At 48.3% G+C, this 17,659-nt stretch overlaps 1 long non-coding RNA gene across 1 annotated transcript in view; it reads left to right on the top strand.

Moving 5' to 3' along the window:
• LOC311194597 overlaps positions 1–14,971 on the top strand; it is a 29,709-nt gene extending 14,738 nt beyond the window's left edge. The window contains exons 2-4 of the long non-coding RNA XR_014617454.1: positions 8,104–8,210; positions 8,782–8,831; positions 13,812–14,971. This is a non-coding gene — a long non-coding RNA (uncharacterized lncRNA). The remainder of the gene's footprint in view (positions 1–8,103; positions 8,211–8,781; positions 8,832–13,811) is intronic.
• The last annotated feature ends 2,688 nt before the right edge of the window (positions 14,972–17,659 follow it).

Below are 17,659 nucleotides of genomic sequence, written 5' to 3'. Positions count from 1 at the left end.
TATGGTGCTGAAAGAAGTAGTTATGTGAAAAATCACAATCCCCTTTTATGGGCAATTAAGCTCCTTCAAGGGGAGGATAATCTACAGAATTCCTGTGGAAGTCTGCATGGCTGCTGCTCCTGCAGAACGTGATGGACAGATATCCAAGCTGTACCACCTTCCCTTTGCTTGAGTCCAAGCCGCAGCTGGGAGGACAGGAGTGTGCACAGGGCTGAGTGCTGGGCAAATGGTGTGACAGCTGTGTGAGTGTGTCCCCCTCCCCACAGCTGTTGCCTTAGGTGGGATAAAGCCCCTCCCTGATGTACAGGGGAAGCATGTGGAGACTGTGGAGTGTACCACAGGCGGCTTACCAGGTTGTTTTGTGGATAGATCCGTGTTCCACAGCTGTGCCACAGGACAGCGTGTGTATGGTCAAGCTGAGCTGGGGGGTTAGGATCACCCTTCCTTCCCGCTGTTCTGCTGTGTGTGCTGGAGCCCCTCTCCATTCTCCTTTTAGTAGTGCCAGGCTGAGATTTAGATTTATGTGCCCAGGGATGCTGGCGATGACGTTCAGGTGCCCTTTGGGCTTTGTCTGCCGTGCAGGTCCAGTGGCTCACTGGAGCAAGGGGCAACACTGAGCACCCTTGCCATTGTCCCTCCACATCCCAGTCCAGGATTGGGGGCTTCGTGGTGGCACACCAGTTTGTCTCTCACAGGGAGGAAAAGCAGAAAGCATGGCCTGAACTGTTGCTTCTGCTATTTTTCATTTCCAATAAGGAGGCTGGCTTCCAGCTGAAGGTTGGGGTAATTTAGGAACTAAAACATCTTTTAAATGTATTTTCTGTATTTCTCAGTCTCTGTCTATGATGGAAGTAATGGTACTTTCTTGTTCAGAAGGCAGATGCATCCACAGGCATCTGTGGTCCTAGTTTTGAAATGTAGTAAGAGCAGTTATTAGGGCTTGTCAGAATTGCTCAAGAATTTTTTTTTATCTATATTTGGTACAAATGGCTCCTTTCTCAAAATGAAGTTTTCTGTGGGAGGCATCAGCTTGCAACTCAGTTCTTGTTTTGTAAAGAAAAAAGTTTAAGGGTTTTTTTTTTTTTATGCTTCTATTTGTGATAACACCATTTGTTGGAAACAGAAAGGTTTTCATGAAAAGCAGTTGGTGGTGAGGCAGCTCCGCTCTCCGTGGGCTGATTGCTATGCTCCATGTTAACCTGGGCTGCTGCCCCATCGGGGCTTCTTCTGGTTTTGAAGGAATAAGCTTCCCTGGTCCCTCAATCAACTTTTTGGAAAGAGGAGCAGTTACATTGAGAAACTCTTTTTATTTTAATACAGGTGTTTGAGGCTCATTGTTGCTCATACCATCTGAAGGTATTGGTTTCAAGGCTGAGCAGTTTGCTATTAAGGTGTAAGAATGAAAGAAGATAGCTAAGGTTGGGTCATCCTTGGAGATGAGGGCAAGGAGGGGACAGACATTTCTAGACCAGAGATTTACTGGTCCTGTAGCTGACTGTGCTTTTTAAACATTGTGATGGATTATAACTCTTTCTCAAAAAATACCTAGCCTGGCCAAGCAGGCATTGGAGTGGGAAATCTGGTTGACTGCCAGGTATTTGTTGCTGTTTTCAGATGATCTGGCCAAAACTGGATAAAACAGAAGACTTGAATGCAATAATGGCCTGGTTGTGTAGACTCTGTTTTAAAAGTTTCATTTACACTCTTTAGGAAGAGTGATAAGAGAGCCCAGCATGATGCCGAGGGTTGCGTTGTGGTGGCACCGAAGCAAGCCTGGGAGAAGGTGACCTTTGTCTTCATATTTTGGCCATTTAAAGTGAAAAGGGCTAAAGGAGTGGTGTCCCTTATAATAAAACTTACTTCCTCACCACTTTAATTGCTGGTATTCTAAGCTGTGCTGTTTGACTTCAACAACCGTGCACAAAGTTCCCATTCTTTAGGAGATTGCAACCTAAGGGAGGACTGCAGAAGATCCTGTGCTGGGGCTGGTGAGAGCTGGGTGCTATCCTGACCCCCATGCCTTGGGACACTGTGCTTTTCCTCAGCTCCCTTGTGCTCTTGGTCACTGTTGGTCTGTTTTTCTTGACTGAGCATCATAAGACAAGGGAGGCACTTTAGGGCAGTGTTGTGCTGGTACTGACTGGTGTGGATGGGCATTCCTCTTGAGGGGGGTGACATTGTTTGGTTTTGAGTTGCAAAACATGATCCGTTGTTTGAAACCCAGGCTCTGTGGTGCTCTGATACTGCATGAGAACTTGAAAGCAAAATCAATTATCCTTCTTTGATCAAGGAGCCAGGGTGCATTCGAGTAAGAAAGTGAAACTGCCCCCCTGTTGCTCGAGGTCTCTGATGGGGCTTAGTGAAATGCAGACAGCAAACAGTGGGGGAAAAGAAATAAATAATATAAGAAAAAAATCAATGAGGCTGTTTTGAAAATCTTCCACTTCCAGTGGACTGAGGGAGTGTGAACAGTGTGAGGCTGGTGTCTGTGCTTCAAAAGCCAGGGCCCAATCCTTGTGTCAGCTGCAGGCATGTAAATCACAGGCAGCGTCGCAGAGCTGCTGAAAGGTTGCTCCAGCATGGGACCCACAGGCTTTCTGGCATGGGCTTGCTGATTCCTCTTGTTCCTTCACCATCCTTCTTCTCTAGCTGCCCTTGTGCATTTAAAATAACAGGGGTGTGACATGGTCCCCAACCACTGCCCAGAGGCTCTGGCTGAGAGCTGGTGGGGTGGCTGTGAGGATGCTGTAGGTAGGAATGTCTTGCAGCTTCCTTGGCTACTGCTCAATTTAGTTCTGCCCCAAATAATTTTTTGGACTGTTATAATACAGCAGTTTCTATCTGAGCCAGATCCTATCACTTCAGTGCAAGCTGGATCCCATCCCTCTGGTGCTGATGTGCCTGAAAGAGCGTACTGGAGCAGTCTCTCTTCCTTTTCTCCTTATCCCCCCACTGTGTTTTCTCCTGTTTTAATTTCATTTTACAAACCCTGGCACAAACCTGAAAATCAGATGTGACCACAAAGATAAAAGTGAGTCCCCTGCCCCTGAAGCCAGGCGTGCCACTGCTGCAGGACCCCAGGGCTCCCACAGGGCCGTGCTTTATCATGGTGTGCAGGGGCTGCCAGTGAACTTGGTCTTTCACCGGAGCTAATTTTCCCCATTGGAGCTGATGGTCTGTCCTGCAACCAGCATCAGTCTTCCTCCAGCACAAGTGCTGGACCAGGAGTTCGGAAGCGATAAGTACCACTGCAGCTAATTTTGACATGCGGGATTGTGGCGGGTTTGAGAGCAGCTCCGTGCTGGGTACGGTATCAGAGGGCTGTGTGCTTCCTTGCAGATTGAAACTTGCCATTCCCATAATTGCTGCTTTTATGCTCACACAGGATCAGGCCTCCCAAAAAAACAGTGGCCAGGCCTATTAGCTGTTGCTCTTTGTATCAATGACTCTCTGGGCAGGTGCCGCTGCTGGCAGCAGAGGGGAGGAAACATGTCTCCAGCTTTTGTTATCTTGTGTGATCTTTTCATTAGGTAACTTCAGCAGTGTTCTTAATTGAGCAGTTTGATTTTAATAAATGAAACAGCAGAAGCTCAGAAGCAAACACAGAAAGCTGCTGGGGCCAGATCCTGACGGCATCTCTGTCCTGGGATAGAGACATTGGTCTGTGTCTCCAGGCAGCTCTGTTCAAGTGTAAGGTTACCCATGTGCATAAGTTGAATTTTAAGTCAGGGTTGGGCTCTGAATTGAGGTTTGCTTATAAGGAGTGTGATATTTTTCCTATGTGTGAGGATGTGGAGATCTTGGATGGCTCCCTTGGCGCTAGTGGCGGCCAGAATGGCTGAGGATGAGGGCTCTGGCAGCAGCAAGGAGAATGTGTGATTTCTGAGTTTGGGGACTTTGGCCAGCAAATAACAAATACGTTGTCACAGCATGGGAAAGACATAAAAATATATATGTCAGAACAGGGCAGGCTTTTAAGTGTTTTTCATTTAAAATGAAAAGGTCAGATTGAATGGGGTTGTCATCTGGGGACCTGTAAGTGCACCTGCCAATCATACAGGAGAGACCTGTGTCAGTTTGTGCTGATGGCTGACTTGCTGGGAGCTTGTCTGCACTTAAAAATTGGTGACTGGAACGGTTAAAACAACAATTTTCATTGTGATGGTCAGGCAGAGCTGTCCATGCCATAAAGGAATGGGGGCGAAGGATTCCAGTGCTTGGCTGCTTCATCCCACCTTACTGGTGTTTGATGTTCCTGCTTGGGCTTCCACAAGTCTAGCCACACTGTTTTAACAATAAAATAGTGAAATGAAGGTCTGAGTACTGGTAACGCCTTCAAGTGTAAAGGAGATTTAAAAGCGAATGCGATTCTTCTCGTAGTCAGAAAACCAGACGCTGCTTGGCCAGGCTGTTACCTGAGAAGTGTAATTAGCACTTGCTGAAATTATTTTCACACGTAAGATTTCCCTTTGAAGGGGCTGGGGGGTCTGGTTAGCTCAGTTCCAGTGACCGCTGTAAAGGTGTGCGAGGGGTGCCTGTTTCCCAGCTGCACCGCTCGAGCTCGGAATTCTCACAGGGGTTTGAAGCTGTTTCTGAAAAGCCTGAACAAGATCAACCCTCTGTCGTGGTTTGAGCTTCCTGGTGTTCAAATTCAGGCATTGTAAATGACTGATTTTGGGTTTCAGTCTGCAAGCAGGAAAACTTGCTTTCCATCCTCCTGTGTTAAATGTATTTTTTTTTCCTCTTGAGAGGGGTCGATTCTAACTGCCAGTAATAGAGCATCCGTGTTATCAGCCAGTGGATGAACAGATTATTTCTGATCATCCCATCTTTAAGGATTTTAGAGTTTGTGGATCTCAGCCTCTCACCTTTGTTTTCCTTTCAGCTGGGAATGGCATTTTTAACTTCTAATCGCTTTTCTCAGCTTTTTCTTTTTTTTAAAGAGCTGCACCTTAAATGTACATAGTTGGAAGTAGCAAGTGAAGAAAACAGTCTTTTGTGAAAGACATGTTCTTCTGGTAAATTCTGGTTGTGCTCCCCACGTAGTGCTTTGACTGTGAGAGCTGATTCCTGCTGTTGGGGCATTTGTTGGGTTTAAGTTGGCTTTAAACCATACGTTACCTGTTGAGATAAGCGGTCTGTATTGTGCTAGGCAGAAACGTGAAGATGCATAGGTGTGTACAGACTTTGAAGTCTTGGCTGCTCTAGCTGGTGATCTGGAGGCACAGGGGTTGTAGTGGGTTAATGCCAGATGGGAGCTTGACAGTGTGAAGCTGTGTTACCAAAGACACTCTCTTGCTGTTATCTCTTGTAGGACTGTGATGGGAAGCTGGGGTTTCTTGTTGCAAGATGAAAATCAGAATTAGGTGTGCACAGATCACTGAGCATCTGTTGTGGTGGCTTTGAGCTAGGAGGACCTCAGTTTTGTACTATTTATCTTGTAAAAGCACCTGTTTATTCCCTGTAAAGGTGCTTGGGGGATGTGTGAAACCAGAGGCTGCTCCTTAGGGGTACAGTCTCTGCAGGTATTTGCCTGGTGACTTTAGTGGGGGAAAGTCTTGAGCTGGACTTGATGACAGCTACTTGGGCATGTCTGTGCTGTGTGCTCATATGTCTTTCCCTACCTCAGCCTAAGCAGGACCACTGAGTATGACTGGGAGGGACAGACCTGTTTTTGGGACATGGTGGTTGTCTCAAGACCTGTATCTCTTGCCTGCTTCCCCAGCAGAGCTGGTGGGGTTAAAACATCACTTTGCTAAGCCTCTGTGTAGCCCTCTCTGGTGCAATGTTCTTGGGGTGCTCCTTGCTGAGGAATACATGCAGGCAGCTGAGAAGAGGGACTCTTGGCAGAGGAGCTCTGCTGTTCTTGGGGCCCTCTAAGTCTTGAGGAATGCTCTGCAGTGGGAAATGCTTGTTGAGATCATGTCTTGAAGAGGTCTGGTTTGGTGGTGGCATCGTGACTTGATGGCTTGTGGTGCAGATGTGCAGCTGCTCTGGTACCTTGGTTTCTTCCTCTATGTCTGTCTCCTGGATTTTTCTGTGGTTAAAGACCCAGACTGACTTTTGCAGCCATCTGCTAAAGAAATGGGGTCACAAATGGGGTAGTTTGACAGATCAGCTCAAGTGGATATTGCTGTGACCAGTCAGGCTGTCCCTGACCTGCCTGGCTGTGGACATGTGGCCAGGAGAGAGTGTGTGCCTGGGCGTCAGTGCTCTGCTGCCCATGGCTGCTTGCTGGTGAGTGTGGTTTCACAGCAGCTTTAGCTGAGATGCCCCAAGGAGGGGATGTGAGCTTCACCTTGCTGCAGGAACTCCAGGCACAAGGTGATGGGGACAGCCAGTATGGAAAGTAAAGCCAAGATGTGGTTCAACTAGCCGAAACTGCCAGGTCTTATACCTGGGCTTGTAAATGTTTCTTGAGTTAAACCTGGTGAAAGACCAAGCCCGAGCCAAGATCTATTAAACACAGGTTGGGTCCCATGGAATACTGTCTTACCTGGAGCTCCCGGAGGTGCTGTTGTGCGTTGAATTGAAATGGTGTTGGAGCCAGGGGGGAATGTTGTTGTCTTCTGCCTTTGCAGATAAGACTGAAGGGCATTTTGCCAGGAGCCTGTGGGAAGGACCTAAGTTATATACAACTACATAATTTAAAAATGAAAAGTAAACATGCACAACCATAATATTTGCTTGTGCTTCTCTCCTCCTTGATGGATGGAGAAAAATTGCCCTTTGGCTGTGTTCACTAGCAAGAAACCCTGCAGTTATTCATCTTCAGCTCAAGCCTGCAGTGAGTGGGAAAGGATGTTGCAATCTCCAGTTGAACTTGTCCTCATCACACCTGAAGGGAGTGTTGAGGGACTTGGGGACTTTTATATCTGCCCAGCCCTGTGGGGAATTATGGGATTGAGCTGGTAAGGTGCTCTCTGGGTCAGGAGGATGGACCTTGGTGTGCTGTTATGTTGGTATGATGGAGGTCTACCACTGCTTGGGAGAGGCAAGAGCCCTGTCTCTCTCCTGATGGCTGTAGCATCAGGCATGGTTGACAGGAAGGTGCTGGCAGGTGCAGGAAGCCATCTTGCTGTCTGACAGGGAGGAGGGACCTGGACTGTGAGCCACCAGCACCACTCTTCTCCATTTTGCTGCATGTTGGCTGTAGACTTGTGGGCTCACATGCACCCTCACAGGCAGCGCAGGTACAACAAACTCAAGACTGAACTACTGAGTATTTCCATTGCTACAGCAGCAAAGATCAGTAACTTTCTCCACTCAGTGGTGATGACTGGGCAAGCCCATGCTTGTCGTGACCAGAGATAGGGCCATTTGAGCTACCAGGATGTGGCTGGGCTGGGATGCTGGCTGTGGGCTGGTGAGGGCAGGAAGGAGTGTGTGATTCAGATGCTGCCTATCTTCATGGGTTGCATCCCACCACGTGTCCCAGCGTATCGCATGCAAGACAGCAGTTGTGTGGCCTGTCTGCCCCCTCTGCTCTACTTTCATCTTCTGCGGAGGGGAAAAAAGGCACCAAGTTGGTCACTTCTAGAAAGGGTTCTGTGTGATTCGCAACTACAGGGAAGAGTGAGGCAGTCCCCAGTAGGAATTGGGCAGAGCTCCTCATAGAGAAGGCTGTGCCAAGGTGGAGGGAAGGTGAACAGGATGGTGGTGTAGCTCCACTTGCAGTAGTGATAAACCCCATGAGCTTCAAACCAAATTAAATGATGCCTCCTCGCTCCTTCGCTGTGCCCAGGTCACAGAGATGAGTGATGGATTCACCTTGTTCTCTTATCCTTTGTCTCCTGTTACCTCCCACTTCTCAGGGACTTTTAAGAGCAGTAAAGGAGCTGTGGCTTGAGGAGGTGCAATTTGTTGGCCAAGCTGTTGCAGTTGACATCTGGTGCTGGTCACTGGCCCAGTTTGAGGTAGTGATGCTTCCTTCTGGGGAGTGCCAGAAGGAGTCCAGGAGCACGGAGGCTTCTGCCTAAGAAAGCTGGGGAATAAAATGCTGCATTTTCCAGAAGTTGTGTGGGTTAAACTGCAAGTTTTGGAGATGAGCCGTCAGAAGGCCCATGCGGCGTGCATGACATGAGTATCTGTCTCTCTTTTCAGGGCTGGGAAAGAAACCTAAAATCGTGACTCTGGCAGAGCCCCACGTGTCCCCAAAAACCCCTGCTTTGAGTTCATCCCACCAGCAAGGCTGTGCAGCGTGAGAACTGGTATGTAAACATGTGTCACCCGCTCAAGGGGCAACTTCTCAGAATAATCTGAGATCTTCTGGCAGTGGCACCTTGTTTGTGGTTCTCTGCAAAAAAAAAAAAAACCAACATACCCCCACACTCCTGTTAGGAGAGGACCAAGGTGGGATCACTGGGAACTGAGACAAACAGGTATTGTTCGTACCCAGAGACTTTGGAGGGGAACTGCTCAGCAGCAAGAAGCTGTGAGCGTTCAGAAGTCATCCCAGACCATGGTGTTGAGGCTTTAGACTTACTCTGTTGCATGATGTGTTGTGTGACAGCACGTATGGTGAGGTGACGTGGGGGGTAATGGCAAATGTGCCCTCGAGCAATACCCATACATTCATGTATATACACACACATGCTGTACAGATCTAGGCACATGGGAACAAAGATGTGCAGTGCATCTATGGTATATACTGTATAGTGGCATATGACAGCTTGGGGTGTACATACCGAATGTCTCTGTACTATATGTGGTGATAAAAGAATGCATATGCATTCATGTTCTCTTTTTTTCTCTCCATGTCTCTTCTGTCTTTCTGTGGAGCTGTTGCAAAACTACCAGATTCAACCTCCTGGGGAGACTTTCTGGCCAAGGTTTTACAAGCCAGCACCTGCTTTGCCTGCCTGACTTCTTGCTATATTTATTCCTCTACAGCCGTTTTTTGCCTTTGCCTCTGAAGTGGAACTGTCACAAACATTTGTGCTAACTTTTGGCTGCACAGGACTTCAGCTTGCGGGTCCCAAGTTTGCTTTTGTGCATGTTGGGGGAGGAGGCAGCGTATGTGTGCATCATTGTGCATGTGAACATCCTTGGTCCTTGCTGTCTGCACTGTGTGGTCTGTGCTCCTGTTGTGCTGCAGCAGTTTGTGTGCCATGCAAGTTGTGCTCTCTGCCTCTTCAAGACAGTTTTATGAATTAAATATTCTCAGTCATCCCGCTTATGTAATGTCATTTAAATGAAATTAGCCACGCCTGGCCTGGCAGCTGATTGATAATGATCTGTACTGCTGTGCAGAAGGCTTGGGCTGGATTTTATTCCCAGTCTCCCAAGCTTTTACTTTCCAGGGTCAGGACTGTGGTGAGGAGAGAGGGACTTCTGATGCCATGTAGTAAGGACCTTCTGGTTAGGCTGTGGTTGGATTATGGATGTGTCCATCCTTCTGTCTTCTCTCCTCTGTGTAGGGTGGAAGTTGTCTAATCAGAAGCACTGAGCTCCAGCTCATGCTTAGGTACTACAGTGAGCACTGTAGTAAGGGCAGGGTACGTTGCTGTTTCAGCTGTGGAATCGGGGATGGATCCTGAACCCTAGGAATGGGAAGCTGGGGCAGTAGCCGTGTGGTGGGTCTCGGATCAGTGATGGCTGCTCAGAGGAGCTGCACATTTGTTCCCAGTCCAATGGGTACGACTTGTGCTTATTGAAAAGCAGTGCTGGGCTGCCTGCCAGGAGCTGGGAACCAGTTTGTCCTCGTGTGCTCAGGCCCCTGAGCTCCCAGTTCCTCTAACAGCTGTATTTGTTTCTGGCATGGGAGTCCCTCAAAGGTCATGAAGACAGTAGTCCTAGGTTTCAGCCCCAGGAGCCGTAAAATGTACCCCACTTGACCCCAATGCAAAGGCAGAGGCAGCGCTAGCAGCCTGTGTTCCCTGGGGTTTCGTTTCCCTGTCCCCTCTGTGAGTGCCACTGCAGCCTGCATTCCTCTCCGGTTCGGTAAGCCCTTTGCCTCTCGAGCTGACACAGCTAATATTTCCCTCGCTGGCAGGGCAGGCGAGGTAGTGGCATTTAACTGCTGGAGAGAGCCTTGATCTCTTCATGCTGCACGACCCTAGAGCTGTACGGGCTGGTGCACACCTGGGATGGGGTTTCTGCTATCCCAGGTGTTTCCCCTCTGTGCTTTTGTTCCCTTCCTTGACTTGCATTATTCCCTACTTCATCCTGCTGTTTGTCCTTGCAAAATGTAATAACTTGGGAATTGTTTTCTGCAAGGGGCTGGAAAATGGAGTCAAGAGTTTGTAAAACCTGCACCTACCTGACCCTCCTTAGCTTCGTTGTGAAGCATCTTCTGCCACAGTGAGCATGATGCTTGGAGGTTCTCCCATTTCTAGCCATTGAGAAAGCTCCTGGTGGCCCAGCTGCCAGCATGTGGCTCTCTCAAATTTTTTTTCTAGAAAAATGGTTGGATCAGCTTCCCACAGAGGGCTAGTCCCAGTCCACATCACGTTGATGTTGTCCTGGTGTACCACTTAATGCCCCTTGGACTGTTAGCTCTTTAACGCTGCCTTCATAACTACCAGTGTAAAGGACGTGTGCTGGTGCTTCCTGGCAGGGTTTGTCTTTTTGTGGTGGATGGATCACCAAGTTTAAATGTGGTTCTTATTTTAAAAGGCAGAAAGCTTTGTTTTCTTCAAAGGCAAAGCTTTACGTGTTTTCTGTCACCCGTGATACTGGGTGCTAAACTCCTGCTGCTGAGGTCCCTGACCTCCTTACTGGAGGTAATTGTACAGCCCCCGTTGCTGTAGGGTTTCAGCTCCTCCCAGAGTGCCTGCTCTTCGGTACCAGTGAATGCCAGATGTAGCATAATGTCGCTTTATACAGTTTGTTTTGGCCATACATGGGCAGAGTCAGCTCTGGAATGCCTTCCCTATAAATTCAATAGTATCTTGTGGGTGGTGCTGGGGAATCACTCTGGTCTGGTTGGATCGCATCAGCAGCCTGTTCATCTTGAAAACGTCCAGATTTGCACATTCCTGAGAGGCTGCCTGCTCTTGGAGCCGATGGCTGCAGCTCCCAGGAGGCTGTCAGCCCATGCTGGCTGGTGTGGTCTCCCGCCTTGCTGCTTTGCAGGTTGGCTGCAGCCAAGGAGCGATGCCTGTGGGAGCAGTGGTGGTGGGCATATTGCTCCCATGTGCAGGCAGTTGTGCCCTCTAAGCAGAACTGTTCTGCCTCTTAAATTTGTTGTGTGGGCTTGAGTGACCCTCAAGTGCGTCTCCCAGGAGTGGATGGGGAGGCTGGGCGCTCCCCTGTTCCTGCCTGCCATGGGATGCTGTCTAAGTGTCCCAGTGGGGATTGAGGGCTGCTGCCATCCTGGAGCTTCTTCTCCCTGCAGGGAGATCTTGCCCTGTCCGAGCAGCGTGTTTCTTTCCACAGAGCTGTGTTTTTTTTCCTTTTGTGAAGTAAAATCAAGTATGTGCTTTCTGCAAAGCACTGGCTAGATGGGTGCAACAGGGAATCTTTTCCTGCCCCAGGTGAGAAGCCTGTGTCGCACCCAACATCAGAACCTCTCCAGTGGGACTCATGGCTGAACCTTGCCTTCTCTGGTGCTGAGTTGGTGTCACTATAAACACAGCCTGAATTTGCCTATTGGCCCTCAAAGAGTGCTCCAAAGAATAGTTCTGGGAGGTTTTATGCTGATGAGTTGAGGGATGAGAGGGAGATTTGCTGAAGGTGTGAGGGGTAGTGGCTCCTGGAGCTGCCCTGTTGCATCTCCCTGTGCATCCCTTTCGGGGGGGACGACGACAGTGATGCAGTGTCACCCATCAAGCCAGGAGCCTCCAAAGCACAGGCTGAGATGGTGACATGTGGCCACATGCTCAGGCTGTGTGGGGGTCAGCAACAGTGATGTGCTCGGCTCAGGCTTCAGAGGGGCAAGTCATCCCTGTGCCAAAGCCAGGGAGAGAAGGGTGATTTTTTTTTTTTTGACATCCTTTGGAGTTTTGATCTCCATATTTGGAAATGTTTACCCATTGCTCTGATCTATTGCAAGGGAGGGGAGGTGACTCAGGGTCTGGTGGAAGCACGATTTGAATTCCTGTAGTAAGGTTTCCCCCCCCTTTCTTGTTTTGGAAGCTTGTTGTGGTCAGTTTTCAGTTCTCTCTTGCTCCTGGACCTTGTTCCAAATTTGATCCGCTCGAGAGGGAAGGGGGTTAGCGAAGGAGTTTGCCTGGATGCTGGTAAGTGCATCATTACTGCTTTAGCAAGCAACTTGGGATTTTCTTTCTGTTTGGTTTTGTTTAGTCAGATGGATTGCATCAAGGCGTGTGTGTTGCCGGTGGAGGCAGGCATGTGGATCGCCAGTTAACAGCAAGGGACCCAATGAAACCCTCTGTAGCAGGGAAAGATGCTGTAGTGGATTGGTTTCAAAAGCAAAAATGCCTTTTCAGGCCTAGGTATAACGATAATTTAAGCCAGCTCCCATTCAGTCACACTCTTCCTTGTAGGCTCACTGGCTAAAGCAGTAAGGCAGCAGAGTGCTGTAGAGTTAAATGAGTATATGTGCATGTGGTCAGCAAGTAAAATGTGCCTTAAGTATGGTCTGTCTCCAAAGCAAGAATGTGTGCTGAAAAGGCCACGTAACGTATGGATATGTCTCTCTCAAATGTTAATATTTCACTATGTTTTGTTAGGGATCTGAAGGGGTTTTGCTGCTGTTAACTGGATAAAGGTTCAGTGTCTGGTTTTTCCTGTTATTCTTTATTTTTCCTTAGTGTGGAGTTTTTAATCTCTCTGATATTGCAGCTAGTTGCTTTTTTCCACCCCCTCCCTCCCTTTTTTTTCCTGAAAGGAAACCACAGTTCATCCAGACAGTCAGGGGCGTGGGGGGAACCTGGGAGATGCTCTGCTTCCTGTTTTAGTCATGGCAGCTGAAGCCATGCTGGGGAATCTGGAGCGGAGACCCACGACCCGCATTCCTCTCGTCATTTGGAGCGTGAAACACTTATCCAGCGCTTTTAACGGGGATTGTGAGGCAGCCAGTCCTGTTACTGGGACAGAAAGCACTGCACTTTGCCCTGTTACTGGGGAAGGGGTGTTGATGAAAAACCCTTGATAGTTCCTACTGTTGGTTAGTGATTTTTCTGTCTTGGCTAGCTGGGGTTCGTAGGCTGATTTGAACCTTTTGTCATACTCTCCCTGTTTTAAATTTGTTAGAAAAACATCTCTTGGTTGTTTTGTCCTTTTTAAAAGGGATTAGTTCTCAGTTCCAAGGATGTGGATTTGCCTCAGATCCTTGAGGTGCAAAACTGGTTTGATTGTTCTGGGCAGGGAAAGATGCTTGGCTTAGTTTGCACCAGGATGGGGCATGAGGTGAGAAGTGCTTGGCCCCAGAGCTAAGGAAAGGTCTGCTGGAGCCTGTTCCTGCTGGGGGGACAAGTCAGGAGTTTGCAGACTATAGCTACGTTTTAATCAGTGTTGCTTCCATGTTTGGATTACTGCAGCTTTTGGGGTGCTGGAGAGACATATGGAGCTGTTGCAGCACCTGGAGCTTCAGCCCAGCGACTCCAAGGAACCACCCATCCTCTGTTGTGCATGGTGGTGCCGTGCTATGGAAGGCAGTGAGCTGGTGGTCTGTGTCGCTCCTCATGCGCTTTGCCCTTTGCGTGTGCACGTGTAGCCCCACGCCATGGGTGATGCCTCCTCCCCACGCAGCTCTTTGCCCGCATGGTTGTGCCCTGGGCAGGCCCTGCTTCTGGTGGCACTTGGCTGTGGCACGTCCAGGCTTTGCCAGCTGCTTGCGGCCGAGCTTGATGTTTCGGGGACATCACAGTGGGGCTGGAAATGGTGATGTTCTGTTCCCCTTGCAGTTCTCCCCCTTTCCTACTAACCAGGACAGGCTGCTGCTTCTTGGAAGACAAGGATGAGCAGTGCCTGGGTGCTGTAACCGAGGCCTCTGTGCAGGCTAACTCTGGCATGCCTGGGGAAACAAGTCGGGGCTGTTAATCTTCACGTGCCTACCCTTCTCTGTGCAACATCTCATCGCCATGAGGATGTGACTTGAGAGCTGGATGGACTGTGAAGGATGAGGTCCCCACGTCGCCTGTGTCCCTCAAGACAGATGCTGGGCAGGGCTGGGGGAGCTCCAGAGGATGAAGGATGCCCACGGCCAGAACTGCAGGCTGTCAGGGCTCTCCATCTGGTATTTCTCCAGGACTTGGGCAGATCCAGGGATCACTGATGCTAACCAGAATCCACAGCAGATTTTCTTTTACTCCAGGAACAAAGCCATTAAGGGCTGACCTGTAAATTAATATAGCTGTCTAAAGATTTTTTTTTTTTTACCCCCCTCCTGCAGCCTTGGCACCCTGTAAGCTCTTGAATCTAAGAAGCTTTCCGTGGCGCTGGACATTTGGGGATGCTCAGAGAGTTCAATTCCCACCTTTCTTAAGCTTCTCTCAATCACTTCTAATGATGTATTAAATGTAAAGGATTTGCTTTAGCTACCATGTGAGGAGGATTGGTTTGCAGTGCATCCTTCATCCTGACTGTTTGATCCAGGGCTGACACTGCAGAAGACATGGTAGAATGGTGATACTGTCACTGTGTGACTTGGATGCTGTGAGGGGATTTAATGGGCACTTAGGGTTGGCTGTACATGCCCCGCAGCAGGCAAGAGAAGCTGCCCCACGCAGTATGGGGCTAGCACATCTGGGCATGGAAAGGCTGAAGGCGAGACAACATTTCTAAGCTTAGATGGCTCTGCACATCTGATACTCTGAATTTCTCTAAGCAAAGGTTTCAGAGCCCTTGGATGCTAAATCGTACTCCCAGGCTGAGGAAAATGGTATTATCCTGGTCTGCAGGTACAGAAACTGAGGCACTGTATGGCAGATTAGGAAAAAACACAAATCCTCAGATGCCAGGTGACGGTTCACATTCAGCTCCTGCAGCCTGGTGGGTGCTTTGCTGCTTCGTGCTGAGTGGTGCTGTGAAACCCATCTCATTTGCTCTAATAAAGTCATACTTTTCTAAGCACGAAGTATTTTTGCGTTGGTTGCTTAAAGGTAACCCAAGCTGTACTGGGTATTTCATGGAGCTGTTACGTGTTGCTGGTGTGTGACGTGATCCCAACACATATTGTTGCTTCAGGAATTTCCAGATGGCATCTTACCTAATCGTGCTGCTGCTCCTTCCTGGGATCCGAGCTGAGTGTGGGCTTTTAAGGAATGTCTGTTGTTATTAGCTTTATAATACACATTCTTGTGCAACAGCTGTTGCGAGCAGCAGGAAGTCTCACTTGAAGCCTAATTCCTCAGTCAACCTTGGGAGGGGAATGCGCTCCTGTGAACTAGGTATTTGGGTTGGGAATGAGGTCTCTCCAATGAGAAGAAAACTTGTTTGCCTTCAGTGAGCATGTCAGTTCAAGGACTAGTGTGCCCAGGAGGAGGAAACAAGTTGCTCTTGTGTTTTACCACCATCTTCTAATAGTTGTCTGTGCATAAGGCTCCCCGGTTGCTTATTGCTTGACATGGGGCAGGAATAACTACATTTTAAAGTAATGTGAGGTTTTGAAAGCCTGGCTGCTGTGGTGGGGAGTGAAGAAGCCCTTGTGCTGTGCTGTCTCACACCCCTACTGTGAAAATGTCACAGGGATGAATTCCAGTGAAACTGCCTGTTTTTTGGCAGCCACTTCCCTCCTCCATCCTTGTTCTTCAGGTAAATCCCTCTTCAACTCTTAGTTGTTCCCCCTTCTCTCTGAAAAGTCATTACCATCCCTTGAAATTAAGGAAAAGACAGGAGGAGGGAATAAATGGATGTTAAGAAGTAGAAAACAATCAATTAAATAGTACATAGCATGTAATTTTCCTTGGAAACTTACCATGAAATTGAGGAGCACTTTAACAACTAGTAATTTAAATTGCATTTGAACACTGCTAATGGGTTGTTTGCATGGGAATTTCGGTCATTTCACAGCAGGTCGTTGTCTTTAGTACCCTTTCATTCAGTTTAAAAAAAAAATAAATAAAGAGAAACTCATAATGAGGAAGATACTATAGACAAGTGGTCCAACTGTTGCTAGTAAAAGGTGGTACCATGGAGATTTTGCAAGGCCCTGTTACATTCAGAGACATCTGCATCCTTAGCATCAGCTCTTCCAATGTAAAAAAAGTACCAAATTCCCATGAATTTATCTTAAGCAACTTGTTATTGCTAAAAGGTAGGAAAACAACATTATTCATGTTGCACTCACAAACACGATGGAGCTGGGGTGGCCAGAGAGGCTCCTCCAGGCTCACAGGGTTTGGGTTTGTAGCTGTGGCACCAACCTGGGAACACAGCCCACTGCTCTGTCGTTATCACCTTGGATGAATCATAACACTTTGGCACCTGATCCTGGCACCTTCCACCTGAAGAGGAACAACGGAGAGGTGCTGATCAGCTGTAGCTGCAGGGTGTTTTTACTTAACTTATTAGTCTTGTTTTTCCAGTGTTTAATGCTCTCCTCCACAACTGTTTTACTTATTAAATGCCAGTGATTTTCAGCAAGAGGCAATATCAGCCTAATTGTGTGCTATTTTGCAGCTGACTGTGCTGGGAAGAGACGCTGTAGGAAGGAAAGCACAAGTTCCTTGTTGCCTGTTGCTGAATGAACATCCCGTTTTCAGAGCAGGGTTTTTGCAAATCCGTGGGCACGCTTAGCATATGGAAGGGGGTTCCAGTAGGAAAACAAATCTGGCCTCCTGTTTCTGGATGTGTAGGTTGTTTCTTAGAAGATGGAACCTTTAAAATCTGTCCCTGCAAACATGGCTGTTAAATCCTGCTATTTCTAGAGACGAGAGGCAGCTGTCTGCTCTGAGAGAAGCTATAAAAAGGCAATATATTTCCAAAAATGGATTTTTTTAGCTATACCTGCTAGACAGCTTGGCCAGTGGGAGTTCACTGGGAGCATCATTGCTGCTGCCCTTTTATGCACAGGGTGCTGAGCAATGTAAAAACTTCTGGGCAAGTCTCCAGGGCCAGCGTGAAGCCCCAGCTCTTAAGTCTGTCTCGTGCAATACTGCTATGCAGAGGAGTGCATTCAGTGCAAAGGAAGGGGTGCTTCTTGGTTTGACTTGCACTTATGTGATCTTCTGTTGTTTTCTAGGTGATTGGTTTGACTTTTGTTCTTAACTTTCACTCTGTGTGTCTTGTTGCCGACTTGATGACCATCTCCTCTAATCACAGGGTGGTTTGAATGCCCCCTGCACCCCAGTTTATTAACTTGTAAGCCATTGCTGTTTGCTGTGTAGGCTGAGGATAGCAGGTGGATTCAGGTGACACCAGGAACAAAAGTTGTAATTTTCCCTAAGCACCTGGATGAGGCTTCTCACAGCATAATGATGTTATTGCTTATACTTCCTGACATGTACTACCTGTGGTGCTTTGCTGGTTATCAGCTAATTCTCCACCGAGATGTATGAGTGTAAGAAAGCTACATCAGATAAACTTGTGGAGGCTAAGACTGGAGGGACAGAGAAGGACGTGGTGTTTGAGCACGCTCCCAGTGAAGAAAGCTTGAAGGCCCTGGAGATGGGTGTTGTGAAGTGGCTGAGGTGATATACTCATAGGTGAGGGGCTGGTGAGTAGGGGGAGGCAGGGGGTGGGGCAGCAGTGGAGTGCAGGGGGCCAGAGAGCAGGAACTTGGGGGCATTAGGAAACCCCGGACAACTCAGGT

Source organism: Gallinula chloropus (genome assembly GCF_964237585.1).
Source record: "Gallinula chloropus genome assembly, chromosome: 8".
Classification (NCBI taxonomy): Eukaryota; Metazoa; Chordata; class Aves; order Gruiformes; family Rallidae; genus Gallinula; species Gallinula chloropus.
Note: the sequence above shows the minus strand (reverse complement) of the source record. Positions and strands in the feature narration are given on the sequence as shown.